Raw genomic sequence first — 24,527 nt, forward strand, 5'->3', positions numbered from 1 at the left:
GAGCTGTTGTAATTTTTGAATAAAAACCAGTTTGTGAGTAGTTTCAATATCTACTAAGAAAGGAAAAGTGCTTATGCTGTGTGATTTCAATCTGATGAATATTGATTGGCACAATCCAGTTGCACTGTCATCTAGAAGGAAGGATATCCTGGATTCCCTGCTCTGTCAACTGATAACAGAACCCTTGTTCAAAGGGACAATTCTGGACCTGTTACTTGCAAATAGAGAACATATTTGTGATGTCACAGTGAGTGAGCACCAGATTTTAGGAATATGATGGATGAGGAAACTTTTAGTTCATGCCCCTTTAAACAAACCAAATAACCATGAGAGCTAGAATGCACTAAATCTTCAGTTATTACCATATGGGTCCAGATGTGTTGAAGGTCCATAGCCTTTATTTATATAATCCAAAAAATTCCCAATTTGCAGTATTTAAGCCTCATCAGGGGCTAATTCACATAGAGGGGCATAATCGAACGGGGCCGGCCATCTATATGGGTGGCCATCTCTAAAGCCGGCCCCAGAAAGCGGCATACCCAACCGTATTATTGAAACAAGATGGCCGGCCATCTTTCATTTCGATAATACGGTCGTGGCCGGCCAAATCTCAACATTTGGGCCAGCGTTAGAGATCGCTGCCATTGGTTTCTCGTCGATATGAGTTTGTCTTGTTGGGCAGACTGGATGGACCATGCAGGTCTTTTTCTGCCGTCATTTACTATGTTACTATAATGGAAACTAATGGCGGCCATCTCAAACCCAGCCAAATCCAAGCCATTTGGTTGTGGGAGGAGCCAGCATTTATAGTGCACTGGTCCCCCTCACATGCCAGGACACCAACCGGCCACCCTAGGGGGCACTGCAGTGGACTTCACAAACTGCTAGCCACTAGCGCGGCTTTGTAAACAAGAGCCTTAAAATTTGCATTTTTGGTTATTTTGTGTGAACACAGTCACTTTCAAAGCATTCTCAGTGATCCATCTAAGCTGCACTGGGAACATTTTGGCAGCAGGCAGAGTGAAGGATGCCTGGACCATCAGCCACCTTTGAGAAGCCATCCAGGGTATTTCTTAGCATCTCTGCTACTGATTCCTGTGATCCATCTAAGCTGCGCTGGGAGCACTTTAGCAGCAGTTAGTGTAAAGGATATGTAAGGTTCTCCAGTGTATTTCTTGGTGTCTCTGCCACAGCATGCGGCCCTTGGCACATACCTGTTGGTGTGTGTCTGAAGGGGCGTGACCAAAGGAGCAGGTCCCACCCTTTTGGAGCTCCTTTGGAGCCACAAGGAGCTAGGAGAGTGTCATTCTGTTCCTCTCTATGGGGAAATGAAAAGGAGTGAGGACGAATTCCTCTCAACCAACTATTTTCAAGGGATCCATGGATTACCATCTACAACAGGATTTCCCTGTCCTCCCTCTAGGGGTCCTACTCCTCCCCCCACAACCTGCCCTGGTGCAGGGGAAGAATGGTGCCACTGAGGAAGTGAGCACCACCAGGGACCTTTCTGGTTCGCTCCCACCAGATTCTCCTTCCTCCTTTCATGTTACTGCAGTGAAACTGCCATCACCTGTGGCTTTGAAAGTTTCTACCTCTTTCTTATTAGACTTGGAAGAGCTGTTGCTGAAAGATATTTTGAATGTTATGGCCAGAGTGGCGAAAACTCTGCAGGATAATTTGCAATGTCTTAGTAACTTTACAGAAGAAGCAATGTTAAAGTTTAAGGATCATGATACAAGGGTTGTTAATCTAGAGTGACATTTGGATAAGGTGGCTACAGCTGTTTCAAATTTTCAAGCAGCCACAATGGCTTAATTTAAAGATAGTTTTGTTCTTCATTTCAAAATTGAATCTCTAGAAAATGTATCAAGGGCTGTAATTTGAGATTGCTTAATTTTCCTTGTACATATTTTTTGGCACAACAAGAGGTTTTTCAAGATTTATGTGAAGGAGTTTTTGTAGTTGCCTGAAAATGTAGTTTCTGTTAACATATATTACTTACCTAAGTCCTCCAGGGTACCTAATAAGGAAGAGGGGGCTTGTGACAATTTAAATTCACCAGATAGCTTAGACTTGTCTCAGTTCCTTGAATCATCTCAAGAACCTATAACAAAAAGAGCTACACTGCTGGTTTCTTTTTCTTCTGAGGAACATAACAAACTTATTTTGAAAGCTTTTTCCTAAGAAAGCGGTTTCTTTTTTGGGGCAAGATTATGATCTTTCCTGATGTTTGCCAGACCTACTCAACTTCGATTTTAAGCATTCCTTCAGCTAAGACCCAGGGTCCTGGCTTTAGGGGCTTCATTATTCCTGAAATTTCCATTTAAGTTCCTGGTGACACATGGAGAGAATTCATATATCTTTATAGATCTGACTCATTTGGAGAAATTTGTATTGGAGAAGGAAGCTTTGAAGTAATGTTGTTACTGCTATTTTTATTTCTTTGGGTTTATGATGTGATTAAAGCAGGGTCTGCTGTTTTTTCTTTTCTCTTTAATTGTTTATTTTTCTGGTACCTTTGTGGCACAAGTGGATCATTGTAATGTGGACTAGTATGCTGATTTGATTTTAGTATGGGATTGCTTGTTTATATTTGTTGTCTGCATTTTTCCATTTATGTTTTGATTAATATAAAATTAAAAGTTTCAATATATAAAAAAAGAAAGAAAAGCACTCACATACCACCGTGGACTTCCGTTGGCGTGCCACGATGGTATGGCACCTTGATCAAGGACTCAACAACTCATAGTAGCCGAGGCACTGACCCCTGATGATGCTCGGGAGAGCGAAACACGAATCGTGTTGGGTTACAGTGGAAGTGATATGAGATGAATCTTAGCGTCAATAAATGAGGTGTTTTGCATGAGTACAAAGAAGAGAGAGGAATACTTTTGGAGAATGGTTACAAGTTTACCACCTTTGGTTGAAGCTGAAGGAGTATTTTTCAGCCACTTGATATAGCTCTGGCTTTCTCGGAGAGAAGAAACTGTGAGTAATGATTATATAGCTCCGATTTTACAAAAGGAGTGAAGAGAATATAAGTAATTGAAGTTTCATTTTTGAGAACCTTGATGCAGATTGTGGTAAATGCAAGAAACATTTGGATATCAGTTGAGCTTTCATGAAGATTGTTTGAATGAAGTTAAAAGAGCTTGGACTATTCTCTAAAGTATTATAGACATTAGTAATCCATTTTTGATCCCTTATGTAAAGGTGTGATCTGACGTGCAAGGATTATGATAGTTGTGAGTTAGGATTATATGTATTAGAACAGCAAAGTGTTTGATATTTTAAGAAGGTAATATGTGTATGAAGGAATTTAATAAAGATTAATGTTTTGCAACTGTTGTTTTTATAAATGTGGTAATACAAGGAATGCAACAATTATATGAGATTTTACCCTAATATTATTGTTATATAACACAGTAATTATATGACACACAGAGGGGCATAATCAAATGACGCCGGGCCAAATAGCTGGCCGGCCATCTTCGGGGCCGGCGCCATAAGTGGGCGGAGCCAACCGTATTTTCAAAAAAGATGGCTGGCCATCTTTTTCTTCGCTAATACGGTTGGGCCCGGCCAAATGTCAGAGTTTGCTGGGTTTGAGATGGCCGGCATCGGTTTTCGGCCATAATGGAAAATAATGCCGGCGATCTCAAACCCGGACAAATCCAAGGCATTTGGTCGTGGGAGGAGCCAGCATTTGTAGTGCACTGGCCCCCCTCACATGCCAGGACACCAACCGGGCACCCTAGGGGGCACTTCTAAAAATTAAAAAAAAAAATAGCTCCCAAGTGCATAGCTCCCTTCCCTTGGTTGTTTAGCCCCCCAAATCTGCCAAAAACCCACTCCCCACAACTCTACACATTACCATAGCCCTTATGGGTGAAGGGGGGCACCTACATGTGGGTACAGTGGGTTTTGGGTGGATTTTGGAGGGCTCGCATTTACCACCACAAGTGTAACAGGTAGGGGGGAATGGGCCTGGGTCCACCTGTCTGAAGTGCACTGCACCCACTAAAAACTGCTCCAGGGACTTGCATACTGCTATCAGGGAGCTGGGTATGACATTTGAGGCTGGCATAGAGGCTGGCAAAAAGGTTTGGGGTTTTTTTGGGTGGGAGGGGTTTGGTGACCACTGGGGGAGTAAGGGGAGGCATTGGAGCCGACTCTGTGGGTGCTGTGGGTGCTTGAGCACCCCCAATATTTAGAAAATTACTTGTATGTGTCCAGAGAGGGATTATTTCCATTGGATTTAGCACCCCCAATAATTTTGAAAAGTTGGCTCCTATGAGGGGAGGTGATCCCTGATTCCCTCCGGTGGTCATTTGGTCAGTTGGGTCTCCTTTTTGAAGCTTGGTCATAAAAAAAAAAAGGACCAAGTAAAGCCGGCGAAATGCTCGTCAAGCCTGGCTTTTTTTTTCCATTATCAGGCGAAGTCGGCCATCTCATGAGCACGCCCCTGTCCCGCCTTTACTACCCTACCGACACACCCCCTTGATGTTTCGCCTGCTCCTCGATGGAATGCAGTTGAACCCGGCCAAAATCGGCTTTCGATTATACTGATTTGGCCGGGTTCAGGAAATCACCAGCCATCTCCCGATTTGTGTTGAAAGATGGCCGGCGATCACTTTCGAAAATGAGCTGGACAGTATCAGATATCAAAAGAAAAAGAAAGATGAAAGTTCATATCTTTTACCAGTATCACATTAAAAAAAACCCAAAATGGAAGGAGGAGATCCCAGAAGTGGAAGTAGGTCACAAAGCTATAGGATTTTAAGAAATACATTATATAAGTAATTAGGCACTATTGCAGAGTTAATACTACTTCTAACAGCAGCAGTTCATCAACACTGGTCAAGAATGTTCAGTCATTTACTTCTTTAACTATTCATAAATAACCTCAGTTGGTTAGGGTCACTGAAAATGTATCTATTTATTAGTATTTGAATAAACATTTGCTGTCCACTTTTCAACTGTGCAATTCAGAATTTAAGCGCACCACATTACAGAATATGCTAAGACAATAATGCGCATAAATTCTAATTAATGCCAATTAGAAGAACATTTTTTAAGACATTTAGGGTGGAAGTTATCAACATAAGCTACTGTTAAGTTGTGATATTTTACTAGAAGTCAGATTATTTTAGCTCAGGGTCTCACTGTATAAAATGCTAAAATAAGCCGACTTGTGGTAAAATAATGCAACTTAAGAGTAGCACACATTGATAACTTACCTTTTTAGAGGCCTTCTTACTAGACACTAGAATTGGGGTTTAGCGTGTCTCAATGTGGGACTTTCCTGAGAGCTAAGGCCAAATTCAGCGCAGCATAATTTAAGGCATTTTTGAATAATTGTTTTTACAGGTTGTGCGCTAATGTTTGCTTTAGCATACATTACCTGTAAAAAATTAACTGGAAGCACTTACCACCTTCTGTTAAGGAGAGCTAAATTCTTCCATATTAACTTACTAATGTAAATACGCTAACTAGTTAAGGCTTTTACGCTCATTCTCCACCCATAACACACTCCCTCCAAAAAAAGATGTTTTTTAAATAGCTAACATGAGAGCTAGCACATGGTAACAGGCAACATACCGCAACACTTTAATGTGTAATGCTGTAGCCTGTTTTTCACACACTAAGGGCTAGATTCTATATATGGTGCCTGAAAATTATGCAAGGAAAAAAGATGCCTAGGCTTATTCTCTAAAGTAAGCCTATATTTTATAGAATAGGCTTAAATTTCTGTGTGGTATATAGAATATGCCAAGAGCCAGTCCACACAATTAAATTTAGTCTCAGTCAATTACACCAACTAAAACCGCCCCATTGCAAACTCATTGATTGTAATATAACAAATTTTAGATCATATACAGTATGTCCCAAATCATTCCAATGGGCTCTACAGAAACCCCTTCATTGACCTGCCTATTCATGGATCATTTTGAAAAAAAAATTATTTACCCTTCAAATTTTTTTCCCATGTATTAATTTTAAAAGTTTATATTTGGTTTCCAGGGATTTGAGTTACAAAAATGTATTAAGTAATTGTCACCCTGGGTTTATATTTTGGTTGGATGATTAGTTGAATCCCATATTAAAATTTTTGACATTAGTATGTCTGATAAAAGCAGGTTTGTGCACACAGATGTCCTGATAAATATGAGTCTATGCAGATTAAAGTGCATTTCTATGAGTAGGTGTTTTTTTTTCTTTTAAACGTTGACCATAGCAGCTGAATATCAGACACACACATTTCAATATTAAACTTTGGGTGCTGATTACTAAGATGTGCTAGAGTTTTTAGCGTGTGCTAAAAATTAGCACTCACTAACCGTGTAAACGCCCATAGGAATGCTTAGTGCATGCTAAAAATGCTAACACACTTCTAGCGCAGCTTAGTAAACGGGGCCCTTTGTTTCATAAACTCATTATATATGAAGCAAAGTATTCAGATACAGCGAAATTGGATACCTATGTGAGAAGTACAAAGAATCACCTATCTTATGCCTATTATTCAAAATCAAATTAGGTCCCTAATCTCCTAATGCTATAAAGTGCACTTTATAGCATTATAAAGTGGTTCTCTTCCTACCTCTCCCTCCGCACCTTTAGTGTTCACTCTGGTGGATCCTCTTCTACTTCTATCCCTCTGCCTGTCGGCGTACCTCAGGGTTCTGTTCTTGGTCCCCTCCTCTTTCTATCTACACTTCTTCCCTTGGTTCATTAATCTCATCCCATGGCTTTTCCTACCATCTCTATGCTGATGACTCCCAAATCTACCTTTCTACCCCTGATATCTCACCTTGCATCCAAACCAAAGTTTCAGCGTGCTTGTCTGACATTGCTGCCTGGATGTCTCAACGCCACCTGAAATTAAATATGACCAAAACCGAGCTTCTCATTTTCCCCCCCAAACCCACCTCCCCGCTCCCCCCGTTTTCTATTTCTGTTGATGGTTCTCTCATTCTCCCTGTCTCCTCAGCTCGAAACCTTGGGGTCATCTTTGACTCTTCTCTCTCCTTCTCTGCTCATATCCAGCAGACCGCCAAGACCTGTCGTTTCTTTCTTTACAACATCCATAAAATCCGCCCCTTTCTTTCCGAGCACTCTACCAAAACCCTCATCCACACCCTTGTCACCTCTCGTTTAGACTACTGCAATCTGCTTCTTGCTGGCCTCCCACTTAGTCACCTCTCCCCTCTCCAGTCGGTTCAAAACTCTGCTGCCCGTCTCATCTTCCGCCAGGGTCGCTTTACTCATACTACCCCTCTCCTCAAGACCCTTCACTGGCTCCCTATCCGTTTTCGCATCCTGTTCAAACTTCTTCTACTAACCTATAAATGTATTCACTCTGCTGCTCCCCAGTATCTCTCCACACTCGTCCTTCCCTACACCCCTTCCCGTGCACTCCGCTCCATGGATAAATCCTTCTTATCTGTTCCCTTCTCCACTACTGCCAACTCCAGACTTCGCGCCTTCTGTCTCGCTGCACCCTACGCCTGGAATAAACTTCCTGAGCCCCTACGTCTTGCCCCATCCTTGGCCACCTTTAAATCTAGACTGAAAGCCCACCTCTTTAACATTGCTTTTGACTCGTAACCACTTGTAACCACTCGCCTCCACCTACCCTCCTCTCTTCCTTCCCGTTCACATTAATTGATTTGATTTGCTTATTTTTTTATTTTTTGTCTATTAGATTGTAAGCTCTTTGAGCAGGGACTGTCTTTCTTCTATGTTTGTGCAGCGCTGCGTATGCCTTGTAGCGCTATAGAAATGCTAAATAGTAGTAGTAGTAGTAGTAGTACATTATCGTTGGTGCAAATGAACACACCTAAATTTAAGCACGATTTCCCAGGACTTAATTGCTATTCTATAAATTGCAACAAATGTTAGGTGCAGCTTATAGAATAGTGCTGAGCGTTATTTTTTTCTACACCATTTATAAAATCTAGCTCTATGTGTCTTTATAGAACAGGCTCCTGGAACCAGCCCAATAGCACATAAATATTGATATACACATTTACACCTGCTCCAAAGTTCATGTAAAAGTGTGCGGGTATTCAACACATGTATCTGTGCACTTTTTATTTACCGTCTTTTTGAAGGAATTCACTCAAGGTGGTGTACAGTAAAAATAGATCAAACATGAGCAATAGGCAACTACAGCAGTAAAAATATTCAAATAACAATACAAAGTATGATAGTATACTACTCACAATGTAACACAATACGTAATAGAACATTTTAATTGATAGCGAAGGGTAAAGCAAAGATGGAAAATACAGATAGGTAAGAGTAAGAAGAGTTAGAAAGTAAGGTGACTGATTTAAAGAAAGTTACACATGAGGTCAGAGAGATGGTTAAATATTATCTCAGCTAGGGTAGGAGTGGATAAACATGACCTGCATATATATTACAATTACGCATTTGCTAGACCTAAATTTTGTATCGGAAATGTCTATGCTTGGCACGCATATAAATATGTATGATCTTGAAGGCATGAATATATATATATTGTAAACAATGCTCCTACTGGCTAAGTCCGGGAAGCCTCCTCCCCACCAGCACCGAGCTCTCTGTTTTCCTCTTTATGTGTTTCTTCTTATTTCTTGGGCCTGTTTTTGGGATTAGCAACCCAACCCCCTTTTCTTCAGCAGCTCCTCGGCTGTTTTAACCACAGTCCAATTACAGTCAGGCTTCTCTCAGCACAGTTCCATGGAGCTAGGCTGTTTCAAACACAGTCCCTTTTCAGCCAGGCTTCTCTCAGCACAGTTCAATAAAGTCGGGCTGTTTCTAACCCAGTCCAATTACAGCCAGGCTTCTCTCAGCACAGTTCAATGGAGCTAGGCTGTTTCAAACACAGTCCATTTACAGCCAGGCTTCTCTCAGCACAGTTCAATAAAGTCAGACTGTTTCTAACCCAGTCCAATTACAGCCAGGCTTCTCTCAGCACAGTTCAATGGAGCTAGGCTTTGCGCGGGCTCAAAGCCTTGGGTCCCACCCTCTGGGTCAGTCTCTATTCTCCTGACCTCCTCCCGCATTGACCCAGGCCTTCCCCCCTATACCTCCAGTGCTGGCTGAGCCATAGCCAAGAGCTCCATGGGTTCGTCTAAGACCAGCTCAGCCTCCTCTTGCTCCATCGCCTCTGGTTCATTCTCCCCTCCTCCTTCAGGAGCCCAATCCATTTTCTCCTCCCCCCCCCCCCCCCCCCTTTTCCAGCTGATTACACTTTTCTTCATTAACTCTGCTAGGCTGCTTTTCCTTCTCCTGCCACCGGTTCCACCACCTCCTCCACCAGGTGGGAGAATCAGCTTTTCCTTTTCCCTGGCGGCCCTCTTCTGGAGCTCCTTGGTTCTGCACCCTACTTCTCCTCCCCCGGAGCTCTCCTGTGGCCTTCTGGGAGTCGTAGTTTCCCATTTTTATGTCCCTTTTGGGCAAAACCTGAGCCTCCCTAGGGTCTTCCCTCCTACCCTCCGGCTCTCTTTTCTCCGGTGGGTAGCTGGGGTCCCTCTTCCTTTCGGCATATTCCTTACATACCCCCTCCCTTAAGCTTTTACTCCCCAATTCTTCCCCCTTTTCTTCCTTATCCTCGCCTACCCGGGTAGGGCATCCACATTTCCCAAACATCTCCCCGGACGATGCTCCACTGTGTATTGGAAGGGTTGTAGTGCTAAATACCACCGCATTAGCCTTCCATTGTTATTTTTCATTAAATTTAGCCACTTCAGTGGGGCATGGTCCGTTACTAGCTTAAATTGCCTCCCTTCGAGATAGACCGTACACTCTTGTATTGCCCACCTAATAGCTAAACACTCCTTCTCTATGGTGGAGTATTGGTTCTCATGAGGTAGGAGTTTATGGCTTAGATACAGCACGGGATGTTCTGCCCCTTCATGTTCCTGAGACAGCACTGCCCCTAGCCCCCTCCCCGACGCATCCGTTTGTAGGATAAAGGGTTTTTCGAAATCTACGGCCTTCAACACCGGTTCATGGCACAGGGCCTGCTGCATCTGCTCTAACGCTCGCAACTCCGCCTCCCCCCACCTCAGCTGGTCCGGGCTCTTACCCCTCAACATGTCCGTTAAGGGAGTAGCCATTACAGAAAAGTGAGGGATGAATCTCCTGTAATACCCCACCATACCCAGGAACCTACGCAATTGTTTTTTTCGATTGGGTCGGGGAAAGTCTTGGATGCTTTTAACTTTATTCAGTAAGGGTCGCACCTCCCCCCGGCCTACATTATACCCCAAATACTTCACCCTATACTGGGCAAAGCAACATTTCTTCGGGTTAAGGGTAAGTCCAGCCTCCCTAAACGATTGCAGCACTGCCCCTACCTGTTTCAAATGATTGTTCCAGTCCTCACTGTGTACTACCACATCATCCATATAGGCCGCGGCATATGTCTGATGTGGTCTGAGGACTTGGTCCAGCAATCGTTGGCAGCTCGCCGCCGCCGAATTTAGGCCAAAGGGCAGCCTTTTGAATTGGTACAAGCCTATAGGGGTACTAAAAGCTGTCTTTGCTTGGGCTCCGGGGGAAAGGGGAATCTGCCAGTACCCTTTTGTTAAATCTAAAGTGGTAAGATACTGGGCTGACCCCAACCTGTCTACCAACTCTTCAATATAAGGCATAGGATAGGCATAGGCTTGAGAGATAGTATTAAGCTGACAGAAATCAATACAAAATCTCCACTCCCCTTCAGGTTTTGGTACTAACACCACTGGGCTGGACCAGGGACTATGGGATTCCTCAATTACCCCAAAGTCCAACATTTCCTGCACTTGTTTAATGACTTCCCTCCTTTTTATTGGTGAGAGTCTATAGGGCCTTTGCCTTACTATCTTACCCCGTTCGGTTACAATGTCATGCTCTACTAGGTGGGTACTCCCCGGGCATGCTGTCAAAACATCTTTAAAGCGCTCTAAGATCCTTCCTATCTCTTTTTGCTGCCCCTGGGGTAACCGGGGGTTAACTCCGGGCTCGCAGGGCTTGAAAATCTCTCTTATTTGAGGCCCTAACTCCTCTCCTTCCTTTTCGTCCCCCTGCGTTTGAAACCCTACCCTCGCTACCCAAGGTTTCATAAGATTAACGTGAAACGTCTGGACCCGACCCCTCTCATTCGCCACCTCATACGTGAGGGGACCGAGTCTCCTCTTCACCACCCAGGGTCCTTTCCATCTAGAGGCGAACCTATGGGGATCTTCCGAGATTAAGATGAGGACCCTATCCCCGGCGGCAAACTCCCTGTCCCGAGTCCCTCTATCGTAATATCCCTTTTGTTGTTCTTGGCTCTGTTCTAGACGGTCCTGGGCATACTCCTGCATCCTACCCAATCTGCCCCTTAGATCCTGCAAATATTCGCCCACGGACTGCTCGCTGGTTTCCGGAGGTACCCAGTGTTCCTGTACGATATCTAATATACCCCTGGGTCTTCTGCCAAACATTAACTCATACGGTGAAACTCCTAAGGAGTCTTGCACCTTCTCCCGGTATGCATAGAGCACAAAGGGTAAAAGTTGGTCCCACCCGGTCCTATCCTCCCCCAAGGCATTTTTTAGCATCCCCTTTAAGGTCCTGTTAAAGCGTTCCACCATCCCATTGGTTTGGGGATGGTAAGCTGCCGTACGTACATGTTTTATCCCAAAGGCCTCCCATACTTGTCTTAAGGTATGGGACATAAAGTTGGAACCCCGGTCTGTCAAAACTTCTTGGGGAAAACCTACCTCACAAAAAATTTTTATGAGTTCCCAGGCAATACCCTTGGCCGAAATGTTCCTTAAGGGCAGGGCCCATGGATACCTGGTGGCCATGTCCATAACTACTAACACATAGAGATACCCTCTCTGTGACCTTGTTACTGGCCCCACAATATCCATGGCTATTCTCCTCACCGGTTGTTCTACCCATGGCAGCGGCTTTAATGGGGCTTTAGGAGGGAATCGGTCTGATACCTTCTGACATCTGGGGCAGGACTTGCAGTATTTTTCCACCTCCCCATATATGCCCGGCCAATAAAACCTCGCCAATATTTGGGTCAGGGTGGCCTGGGAGCCCTTATGTCCGCTCAGAGGATGGTCGTGGGCCAGCCTTACCACCAGCGGACGAAAAGCTCGGGGTACCACCAGCTGTTTCCCTCCGCCCGAGTGCTCCCAATTTGGCACCCTTCTATATAGGATGTTCCCTTCTATCAGGAACCCCGGAGCTACCTGGCCTTCTCCCTGGCGCGCCCTTTCCCAGGCATACTCTAAGGTAGGGTCCGTGGCCTGCTCCCTATGAAATTGGGGAAACTGCTCCCTCAATTCTTCCGGGGCCACCGGCAGGTAACTCTCCCTCTGTGCCCGCTGAAGAGCCTCCCTTCTACCCTTCTGCTCCTTTTTTTTCACGGCTTTCCTTTTTTTTTCTCGGCCCGGTTCGCCCAATACTTCCCCCTGAAAAGGAAAAACCCCCCCTATTCCCTCTGTTTCTTCGTCTACCTCGCGGTGAGCCTGGGCCCTGGTAGTGACCAACACTTTTCTCTCCCTCATACACTCTATAAATGGTGGCCAATCCCTCCCTAAAATCATCTCATGCGGCAATCTGGGTAGAACGGCCATGGCCAGCTCTAGCTCTCCGGTGGGCCCCTGTAAGTGGACCCGCTGGAGTGCATAACGGGTCCTGGCCCCATGAATACATTGGATAGACACCCCTCCATCATAGGTCTCCCTACCCGGGGCCCTCCTCTTTCTTATCTGTTGCCACAGCCTCCGGGAGATCATGGATTGGTCGGCCCCAGAGTCTAACATGGCGGTGATGGGTACTCCCTCCACCTTAACTTGAGTTAGGTACCTGGGCCTAACTCCTTTTTCTACCTGAGAGATCCACCCCTCCCGCCACTGGCAATCCTTTTTGAAATGGCCTACCTTACCACACTTAAAACACCCCTTGCTCCCAAAAGGAATAGCCTTTCTACTCGGGCCGGCGTCTAACTCGGTCTTTTTACTCCCTGCGGGGGTCTCCGGCTTAATTAGGGAAACTTTCGGGCCCCCTTTTTCTAACGCCCGAGTCCTGCCTCCCTCCCGCTCTGGTCCCCCCCACTGCTGGGCTTTCAGGTAACATTCCAAACCCGATGTCACCCCCTCTACCGTCTTACATCCCCTCTTTATTAATTCGGCCCTAATTTCGTCGGGCAGACCCTGGAGGAATTGCTCCACTACTAATTCTTGCAGTACCTCGTGCAGGTTGTGTCGCTCGGGCTCCAACCATTTTTTCACTAAATCCATTAGCTTATTTGCTACCGCTTTAGGGGGGGTCCCCTTTTCCCATTTGGTGGCTCTAAACTTACGTCTGTAAGCTTGTGTACTGAGTCCATATCTGTCCTTGATAGCTTCTTTCAACCTTCCATAGTTGGCAGCCTCTTCCGGAGACAAATCCCTAAAGGCTGCCAAAGCCTCCCCTGATAGCGAAGGCACCAATCTCATGGCCCACTGCTCTTGTGGCCACCCAGCCGCCCCAGCCACCCTCTCAAATGCTGTCAAAAAATCGTCCACATTATCCTGCTCGGACAACTTCCCCCAGTTAAGTGAATTCACGGAGACATGTCCTACCGCACCGCTTCCTCCGGGCCCGTGTCCATTTGCTCCGGCTTCCCCCTCACGGGGAACATTAGCCCCTCTCTGGAAAAAGTCTTGTAGCATGTTGAGTACTGGTTGCTGCTGATCCCGGGCCGCCATCAGAGAGTCCTCGACTATCTTGGCCGTCAGCTCCTGCTGTTTTTGGAACTGGAGAGTCATCCACCCGAAGATCTCCTTGGGGGTCCATCACGGCGCTGGCACTGCCACCTGGGGGAGGGACAAAACAACAGAGAACCACCTCCAAGTGCGATTACCTCACTTAAGTTGGACTCTTTCTCTGATCCCTCTAACACCTCCCCCCGCTCCCCCAGTTAGGCCCGCTTACCGGAACCCAAGATGGGTCTGCGCCTTTCTCAGCGTTGGCCCTCTCGTGAGGCTTCTCGTCCAGTCGGGTCACGGCCTCCTCTAGCGACAGGTCCTGCAGCAAGATCCCACTCCTGACACCACTTGTAAACAATGCTCCTACTGGCTAAGTCCGGGAAGCCTCCTCCCCACCAGCACCGAGCTCTCTGTTTTCCTCTTTATGTGTTTCTTCTTATTTCTTGGGCCTGTTTTTGGGATTAGCAACCCAACCCCCTTTTCTTCAGCAGCTCCTCGGCTGTTTTAACCACAGTCCAATTACAGTCAGGCTTCTCTCAGCACAGTTCCATGGAGCTAGGCTGTTTCAAACACAGTCCCTTTTCAGCCAGGCTTCTCTCAGCATAGTTCAATAAAGTCGGGCTGTTTCTAACCCAGTCCAATTACAGCCAGGCTTCTCTCAGCACAGTTCAATGGAGCTAGGCTGTTTCAAACACAGTCCATTTACAGCCAGGCTTCTCTCAGCACAGTTCAATAAAGTCAGGCTGTTTCTAACCCAGTCCAATTACAGCCAGGCTTCTCTCAGCACAGTTCAATGGAGCTAGGCTGTTTCAAACACAGTCCATTTACAGCCAGGCTTCTCTCAGCACAGTTCAATAAAGTCAGGCTGTTTCTAACCCAGTCCAATTACAGCCAGGCTTCTCTCAGCACAGTTCAATGGAGCTAGGCTTTGCGCGGGCTCAAAGCCTTGGGTCCCACCCTCTGGGTCAGTCTCTATTCTCCTGACCTCCTCCCGCATTGACCCAGGCCTTCCCCCCTATACCTCCAGTGCTGGCTGAGCCATAGCCAAGAGCTCCATGGGTTCGTCTAAGACCAGCTCAGCCTCCTCTTGCTCCATCGCCTCTGGTTCATTCTCCCCTCCTCCTTCAGGAGCCCAATCCATTTTCTCCTCCCCCCCCCCCCCTTTTCCAGCTGATTACACTTTTCTTCATTAACTCTGCTAGGCTGCTTTTCCTTCTCCTGCCACCGGTTCCACCACCTCCTCCACCAGGTGGGAGAATCAGCTTTTCCTTTTCCCTGGCGGCCCTCTTCTGGAGCTCCTTGGTTCTGCACCCTACTTCTCCTCCCCCGGAGCTCTCCTGTGGCCTTCTGGGAGTCGTAGTTTCCCATTTTTATGTCCCTTTTGGGCAAAACCTGAGCCTCCCTAGGGTCTTCCCTCCTACCCTCCGGCTCTCTTTTCTCCGGTGGGTAGCTGGGGTCCCTCTTCCTTTCGGCATATTCCTTACAATATATATATATATATATATATATATATATATATATATATATATATACACACACACACACACATATAGGCTGCTGTGCAATATTATAATAGCTCTTGCCTCACACAAAAGCGAGGTTACTAACATGTAGCAGGTATTCTCCGAGGACAGCAGGCTGATTGTTCTCACGATTGGGTGACGTCCGACTGCAGCCCCAGGATCGGAAGATCTTCCTAGCAACAAAGTTTGCTAGCTCTTGCGTAACCTCGCTTTCTCCGAGGACAAGCAGGCTGCTTGTTCTCACGATTGGGGTATCCCTAGCCCCCAGGCTCACTCAAAACAACAAACATTGGTGAATTGGGCCTCGCAACGGCGAGGACATAACTGAGATTGACCTAAACAACAACAACTAACTGAGAGTGCAGCCCGGAACAGAATAAAAATGGGCCTAGGGGGGTGGAGTTGGATCCTAAACCCCAAACAGATTCTGCAGCACTGACTGCCTGAACTGACTGTCGAGTCGGGTATCCTGCTGTAGGCAGTAATAAGATGTGAATGTGTGGACTGATGACCACGTCGCAGCCTTGCAAATCTCTTCAATAGTGGCTGACTTCAAGTGGGCCACTGACCCTGCATGGCTCGAACACTATGATCCGTGACATGGCCCTCAAGAGTTAGCCCAGCTTGGGCATAAGTGAAGGAAATGCAATCTGCTAGCCAATTTGAGATGGTGCGTTTCCCGACAGCCACTCCCCTTCTATTGGGGTCAAAAGAAACAAACAATTGGGTGGACTGTCTGTGTGGGCTTGTCCGCTCCAGATAGAAGGCCAATGCTCACTTGCAGTCCAATGTGTGCAACTGACGTTCAGCAGGGCGGGTATGAGGACGGGGAAAGAATGTTGGCAAGACAATTGACTGGTTAAGATGGAACATTGACACCACCTTTGGCAAGAACTTAGGGTGAGTGCGGAGGACAACTCTGTTATGATGAAAATTGGTATAAGGAGCATGAGCTACCAAGGCTTGAAGCTCACTGACTCTAAGAGCTGAAGTGACTGCCACCAAGGAAATGACCTTCCAGGTCAAGTACTTCAGATGGCAAGAATTCAGTGGCTCAAAAGGAGGTTTCATCAGCTGGGTGAGAATGACATTGAGATCCCATGACACTGGTGGAGGTTTGATAGGGAGCTTTGACAAAAGCAAACCTCTCATGAAGTGAACAACTAAAGGCTGTCCCGAGATAGGCTTACCCTCTACACGATAATGAAAAGCACTAATTGCGCTAAGATGAACTCTTACAGAGTTGCTCTTAAGAAGAGCCTCAGACAAGTGCAGAAGGTATTCAAGCAGGGCCTGTGTAGGACAAGAACGAGGATCTAGGGCCTGGCTGTCACACCAGATGGCAAACCTCTTCCATTTGAAAGCATAACACTTCTTCATGGAATCTTTCCTGGAAGCAAGCAAGACTCGGGAGACACCCTCAGAAAGACTCAAGGAGGCAAACCTGCTTATAATCGAACGAAAAAAACGCCCAAGAGTCGACCTAAATCGGGAGATGGACGTTAATCTCACAAAAACGAGTAACTCCATATAATTGAAAGCAATGTTTCAGTGCGTCCGTGTCGCTCGTACGTGGACGTAAAAACGTCCAAATAAGAGGCGTGTCGGGGGCGTGTTAGGGGCGGTGATACGACGTGGACGGGTACAACGTATAACGAATAGCGAAAGGGCTCTGGTTGGGCGGGAAGATGGGCGTAATATGATGGACCCGAAATAAAAGCGACCAGAGCAAGGGAGAAAGCGTCTTTAGACCCATTAGCGATTGTGTGTAGTTGGAGAGTGGCGATATTGTTGGTGGAAGAGCTGAAGTGGTGGTTGCAGAGAGAAAGCCGAGCGTGTTCAGTACCTGTGACGGTCGTCTGTGTGCCCTGCCTCTTTTTGTGTCTTACCCTTTCACCGTTCCTTACTCCTACTCCTTTGCTCCATCGCCCCCTTCCCCTCCCCCTATCCCTCCCCATTCACTCTTCCCACGTGTATACTCTATTCCCTGACCTCCGTTTGTCTCTGTGTTCCTGTACTGTTTGGCGAGTGAGTGGCCAGAGGGCGTGGTGGCTGGAAGTGACAGATCTGTGTGTGTTGCTGTTTGTTTGACTACTAGTCCTAATACTTGCACTGGTGGTGGGGATATGGATGCACTTAATGCACTTGTGGCATGCATGCTACACGAAGAGGCCACCCACCGCAGGAGGTATTCACGGCCCCGAGTGTTTAGGCCCCGCACCACCTTCCTACAACTCACTGACCAGCAGTGTCTAACAAGGTTCAGGTTTGATAGGGCCACCATTCGTCAGCTGTGTGAGCAGCTGAACCCCCTCCTTCAGCCCCAGACACGTAGGAGTAACCCCATCCCTGCCCACCTCAAAATCACTTCCGCTCTCTCTGTCCTGGCCACTGGCAGTTTTCAATCCGTATTAGCTGCTAACACAGGCCTCACCCAGGCTTCTATTTCACACTGTCTCACCCAGTTCCTGGATGCCTTCATAACTCACACCTCACACTACATCACTTTCCCCACCACCCCCCAGGCCCTGCACAACAACATGGCCGCCTTCTATGCTGTTGCTAGATTCCCCTCGGTCATCGGTGTGATAGACTGCACACACGTAGCCCTCAGACCCCCCCGGGCACACGAAGCCACCTACAGAAATAGGAAGGCATTTCATTCTATGAACATGCAAGTTGTATGTGATGCCCAGGGGGAGATATTAGACGTGTGTGCCAGGTACCCCGGCTCCAGCCACGATGCCTACATCCTACAGCACTCGGGCATCTTCCGCAGGTTCCAGCGAGGGGAGTTCATTGGTGGATGGCTACTAGGTAAGTGCAACATGCATGTACCACCCATACTAGACCTCCTCCACTGGGCAACCCTCCGCCCTGGCTTCCTCCACCACAACCCACTATCCAAATCCCCCCGCCCCCCCCCCTGTACCTGCTCCAAGCGATACACACTCATCTATCTCATTCTGCTTTTCCGCAAAGGTGACCGAGGCTACCCGCAGAGGACATGGCTTATGACCCCCCTGATCCACCCACAACCAGGGCCAGAAGAAACCTACAACAGGAAACATCGCAGCACCCGGGGGATCATTGAGCGCACCTTTGGTTTATTGAAAAACCGCTTCCGCTGTCTGGACCGGTCTGGAGGAGAGCTGCTCTACAGTCCAGAAAAGGTGGCCAAGATCTTTGTGGCGTGCTGTATGTTACACAATTTGGCCCAGCGCAGAGGACAGCCTCTCCCAGAGGAGCCACAGCCACCACCAGAAGAGGCCCCAGATGAGCTGGAAGAGGAGCCCCCTCCACCCCCAGCCCACAGAGCAGAGCTCAATGCCTACCAGCTTGGCGTAAGAGCAAGACAAAGACTCATTGAAACAAGTTTTAGGTGAATGTAAGTGAACATTTATTTTGTACATACAGTGCATATGTGTTTGGTCAACCCCACCACCACCACCACCACCACCCCCCTCCCACACCCACCCCCCTCCCACCAACCCTCACCCTACAGCATGTCCCATCATTTTCCCCTTCCCTTCCCCCGTCCCCTCCTACCCCTCCCACGCCCTTCCTTTGCAGCTGGTGCTGCATGGGAAGTCTCTTCTGAGCTGCTGCTCCCAGTGTCCTCCTCCGTATCCCCACGGCAGCCTGCGGCTTCGGCTGCACCGTGGAAATCGGGCCACCTTCTTGCTTCTAGTGGTCTGGCCACAGGACCCAGAATGGGAGCAGATTTCGCGGGTGCTGCAGGAGTGGGTGCGGAGGCTGAGGAGCGCAATGCCCACCTCTTAGCTGGTGGTTGCTGGTGGTCAGTGGAGGAGGATGTTGATGGCAGGGGCTGCTCCAGCAGCACGGGGGCTGGAGTAGGCGCGGTGCCCTGAGGGCGCAGGTGTTGGATGCTCTGCTCCAGCCATCTCAGTTGCTGGAGCACCTCCTGGTGGCCTTCACGGTGCGCCTGGAGGAGTTCCTGGTGTGCTCGCTGCTGTGCCTCCAGTGCTTGGCGCTGCAGCTCCAGTTTCTGCTGCCGGTACTCCTCCAAGCGCACGTTGTGGCGGAGTAGCTCCGTGGCCAGCCGCAGGAGTTGCCTCCTTTGGCCAGATGGCCTCTGGCGGGGAGCTGGGCCCTCCTCCTCCTCCTCCTCAACAAAGTCCTCCGGTGCTGGAGGTGCGGCCTCTGCTGGTGCAGGTGGTGGTGGTGGTGGCAGAGGCTGGACAGCTGGTGCAGGTGGTGGTGGTGGCTGGACAGCTGGTGCAGGTGGTGGTGGTGGTGGCAGAGGCTGGACAGCTGGTGCAGGTGGTGGTGGTGGCTGGACAGCTGGTGCAGGTGGTGGTGGTGGTGGCAGAGGCTGGACAGCTGGTGCAGGTGGTGGTGGCAGAGGCTGGACAGCTGGTGCAGGTGGTGGTGGACGCAGAGGATGCATAGCTGGTGCAGGTGGTGGAGGCTGGACTGCTGGTGCTGCAGGCTGTGGAGGTTCAGGCTGGACGGATGGTGTAGGGCGTTGGCCTTGCAGGCCACTAGGGCCGGCCTCCTCCGAGTCTTCACCTGTATAGCACAAGAGTGAGGAATAGTGTTGGTGCAAATAACCCACTTTTGTCTTTCAGCATTCATATACATTGGTATGTCCCCCAACCTGATGACCCAGCAAAGAGATGGTGAGGAAGAATGGAATTGACACGGGTACGAAAGAGAGAGCCCCGCAGGCAGCTGGGCAGAGGTGGTGGATGAGCAGCCAAGAGAAGGACACCACTCACAACGTTGTGCTCAAGCTGTTAGTTGTATAAATGTTAAATTGAACAACATTGCAGCATGTGTTGTGTTACTACTGACTTGCTAAACTGCATAGAACTGCTTTATGACCCCCATTACAGGCTCCTTCAGTTGAATGCATGTGGCCCACACTCAGTAGAGCACAGAGGTCACAGGAGGAACTAGGCACAGGTTGGTAATGGGAAAATAGAGGAGTAGTAGGGAAGGACGGCCCCCAAAGTTCTGCCACAGTAGTAACCTACACACACCCATAGGAGCCAACTGAAAAGTAGTATTGGGGGTGCTAAGCCCAGTGACCAACCCTCCTCCCTGCACAGCTACATGATCTTTCCTCATTATTGGGGGTGCTCACACACACACACAGCACCCACCCTGTCCACCCTGTCTGCTTGCTCCTATAACACACATGACCACTACCACTACTCAAATAGAGCTTACAATTAATTCAATAAATATGGGCACACAGGACAGGTAAGAGGAAACCCAATGACAACGGTTGGGATAGGGAGTAAGGGTAGAGAGCTAGGGAGTAGGGGTTACCAGGTCACAACAGCATCATAAAGGTGGGCTGTTAATATACATAAAGACAGCCAGAGATACTCCCCCCCCCCACACCTACCTCCCTCCTCCTGCCCCCCACTCCTCACCTCCCTCCCCCTGACCCCAACACAAGTGTAGTGCAGCACAACAGATACCCCAACTGCATAATGAAACACCTACCTGAGTCCTCAGCCTGGCCCGAGGTGTCCATGGAGCCAATCCCGTGGATGCCCTCCTGGGGTAGGAGGGAGTACACCATCAGCTCCATTGGTGTAAGGTTGGCAGTGTCATTGCCTGGGGGATTGGCCCCCGCCTTCCTCCGAACATCCCTCCTCAGCTTCCGCCACTTCCTCTTGCAGTCCTCCACGTCTCTCCCAGCATGGAAGACAGCATTCAGGCTGTCCCGTACTGCCTCCCATTCCCGCTGCTTTACTGTTGCTGCCAGCCTCTGCCCTGTGGGAGCAAACAGACTCCGGTGCCGCTGTACAATTTCTTGCACCAGGAGCTCCACCTCTGCCTCGAGAAAATTACCCTTCCGGGTCGGCGGCATGCGTGGTGGCATTGTACCAATGGGGTTTTCGAAAATACGGAGTGGGCGTTTATATAGGCGCCAAGAACGCCCATTGAGACGGGGGAATAGGCGTTTCTGATTTGGGCGCTACTTTTTCAATTATACACATAATTCCTAAGCGTGCCCAGCTCAGATAGCGATTAGGAACACATGCTTTCGATTATGAGTAGATAAGTATGGGCGTCTCCACCTGCCTTCCCTTTCTTCACTGCCATTTTACCTGCCATTTCCTGCACTTAGACCTTGCCCGATGTTCGTAATAATCAGTTACAGGGTTTTACCCTCACTTATATGAAGGTATGTGTTTAGCAATGTATGCTTGGGTACACCTGTGTATTTAGGGGGGGGGGGAAATTATTGTTGGCCCTCAGCCACCACGCCTTCCGTTTCCTGTCTTCCACATCCCCTGATGCTCCCTTTCTTTCTCCCATTCTCTCTGCCTAGTTGTAGCAGGCAGTGTGTGGGGGCCACGAATTTAGTACAGTCGGCCCAAATCAAACACCCTCGGTGAGGGTCATTTCAATCAGGGAGATGTGCAGCTAATGTTCCAGAAGATAAAAGGCGCACTACACAGTCTTGAAACAGACGTTCATGGTAAGCTCTCATTTGTCTGCCACCTCTTCTCTTTGTGCTCATAGTCAAGGAGTGTGCATTCACTGTATGTATGTAGTCTGGAGTCAGATGTTAGGTAGCTCTGTTTTCACCAGGTTCCTGTGCACTGTACTGTGGGGTTGGCAGGTCCTCAGTGGTGTGGTCCAGCTGTTGGAGGTGCTGTATTGGTTCCCGGTAGCTTCCATCTTCCTTGTTTATGTGGTGTACCCCAGTCCCCATTTATGAAGTGGCCACCCATTCTCAAGGTCCATAGGCGGGGGAGGGGAGAATGATTAATGCAATGGATGTGTATAGCACATTATGGAACACCTTCCTAAATAGCTCCATAGGTAGTAGGGTAGGGAACATGCACATTACATTGTTTTTAATCGGTAGCCTGGACAAAATGATCGAGGTGGCTACAGGTAGTGCCACTGAGGCCTATGACGTGGTGGTGAGGGAGAGGGGTGTGTGTACAGGTACCAACCCAAAGTAACTGGTGGTGGCTAAAACCTGGTGGCTGCTGTGGCCTAGTGGTTAGAGCACCAGCCTTATAATCATAAGGTTGCTGGTTCAAATCCCACCTAAGGCAAGTCACTTCAGAGACAAAGTTTGACACAAACCCAGAATACTTGAATGTAACACACCTTGATCGACTACTGGAGAAAGTGTCATCACAGCTGCAAATAATGAGCACCATTTTTTTGTGCCCTTCCCTAACACAAGTATTACATTGCAACTGTGATGAAGTAACCATCCATCTATTGGGTTTCCCATTGTTTCCCTTTTGCTCCTCAGCATTATATACCATAGCTGATGTATTCAATGTGAAAATATGAGCCAGCTGTTTGTAGGTCCTTCTTGGGCCCCCCCCCCCCCCCCCCCCCACCAATGTGGCTTGTGGGTACGGATATGTGTCCATCAGACAGCAAACACTGTGTATGTGGTACCTGGAGTTATGTGGAAGTGTGTACCTGGCAGATCACACGTGGTACACTATTAATCTCTTATTGATGGCACTCTGTATTGTGGGTCAGTATGGTGGAGGGGAGGGAGGAAGGGAGAGAGAGATGCTGGCTGGCCATTTTTATTCATGAACACAAATATCCATCCAGCCTCCCTGGCCCAACCCCCCTGCACATATGGCCATGCAGGTTGGAATGAACAGGTGGCGTTCTGTCTGGCCAACATTCTCAGACATACATCACCTTCTCATTCACACAGCACATTTAATGCTATGCATATTGCTGCCTCCTTCCTCTCAACTCAACAGCACCATTTGGTGATATGTAATGCACAAGGGAGACAAACACACACACACACCCTGATAGTTATATTATAACAGAAACATTTATTTCCCCCCCACCCCCACCCCTACAAACTAAGCCCCAACAATGCCCTCCTCCCCCCCACAACTCCCCACACACCCCAACAATTCCCTCCCCCACCCCCCACAGAACCCCCAACATTTCCCTCCCCCCACACACACAACCCCAACATTTCCCTCCCCCCACACACACAACCCCAACAGGCCCCCCCTATTTAAATTAAGGGCGGCCACGCCCTCTTAGTAAGGCCCTCTGTAGCAGGGCAATGAGCAGCCCCAGCAGTACCCTTAGTGGGCCCTGGAGCTGCTCATTGCCCTGCCGTAGGGCTGTCACCTCCTGCAGCAGCTGGTGCTGGCCAACTAGAAGTTGCTGCTGGCCAACTATAATTTGCTGCTGGCCATCTACCAGCTGCTGCAGGAGGCGCACCACAGTGGCAGGCCCAAAGGCTGGAGGTGGGCCAGGGGACACGGAAGAAGATGGCCCAGGGGATGGAGGTGGGCCAGGGGACACGGAAGCTGGCCCAGGGGATGGAGGTGGGCCAGGCGATGGCGCTGCAGGTGGGGAGGGGTCCTCATGAATGTCCTCCTCATCTATGATGAGGACTCCCTCCTCCGAGTCCTCCGAGTCCTCCTGGTGGGCCGCCTCCTGGCCTGGCTGCTGCTCCTCCTCCTCCTCCTCCTGGTGCCCCCTCTCCTGCTCCTCCTCCTCCTGCTCCTCCTGCTCCTGCTCCTCCTCCTCCTCCTCCTGGAGGTGGTGGCCCTCCTCATCCTCCCGCTCAGCTTCCTGCTGGTGGAGCCCTGTGTAAGTAAAAGGAGTGTGATTGAGATCAGTGCATACACCATGGCTTGCATAGTGCAGTAGCTGGGTGGCGTGAGGCAGGGGATGGGGCAGGGTGTGGTAAGGCGTAGCCTATGCCCATGGGGAATGAGCTGCATCAGATGACATGAAACAGAACCCTGGACCCTCCTCTGACACACACCACGCAGGACATGTTGCCATACCAAATTCATTGCTGACCAGCATGTTTGCATTGTGAGATGCAACGAGGGGTTGATGGGCAGTTGTTGTAGGAGTTATTGGGGGGGGGGGGGCCAGTGGGAAGGGTGTTGAGCACAATTCTTTTATGTGATTTAGGCCATAACATGCAGTAAAAGTAGGGCCTCAGGCAGCTGTACCAGGACACAGTAATCAGCCACCACAATAAGGGGAATAGTAAAGTGTGGCATATCATCTCATTCATCTCGGGGGGATGGTCGGACGTTGCAAGCACTCTCATGGGAGAACCCCTGCAACCTGCATCCTTGATCTGGGACAGATATGGTATTACTAGGTGGCTATTAGGCACATGGGAAGTGATATTGTACAACACATTTGCTTTATTCATGAAATGTATGTAGTAATCTGTATACAGGTGTCCTGTTTTTGAATACTTACGGCGAGCCCTGAGGTGCCTTCGCACCGCCCGGATGACGTCGGGCCTCTCCCGCCTCACCCT

The sequence above is a fragment of the Microcaecilia unicolor genome, chromosome 2, assembly GCF_901765095.1.
Source record: "Microcaecilia unicolor chromosome 2, aMicUni1.1, whole genome shotgun sequence".
Lineage (NCBI taxonomy): Eukaryota > Metazoa > Chordata > Amphibia > Gymnophiona > Siphonopidae > Microcaecilia > Microcaecilia unicolor.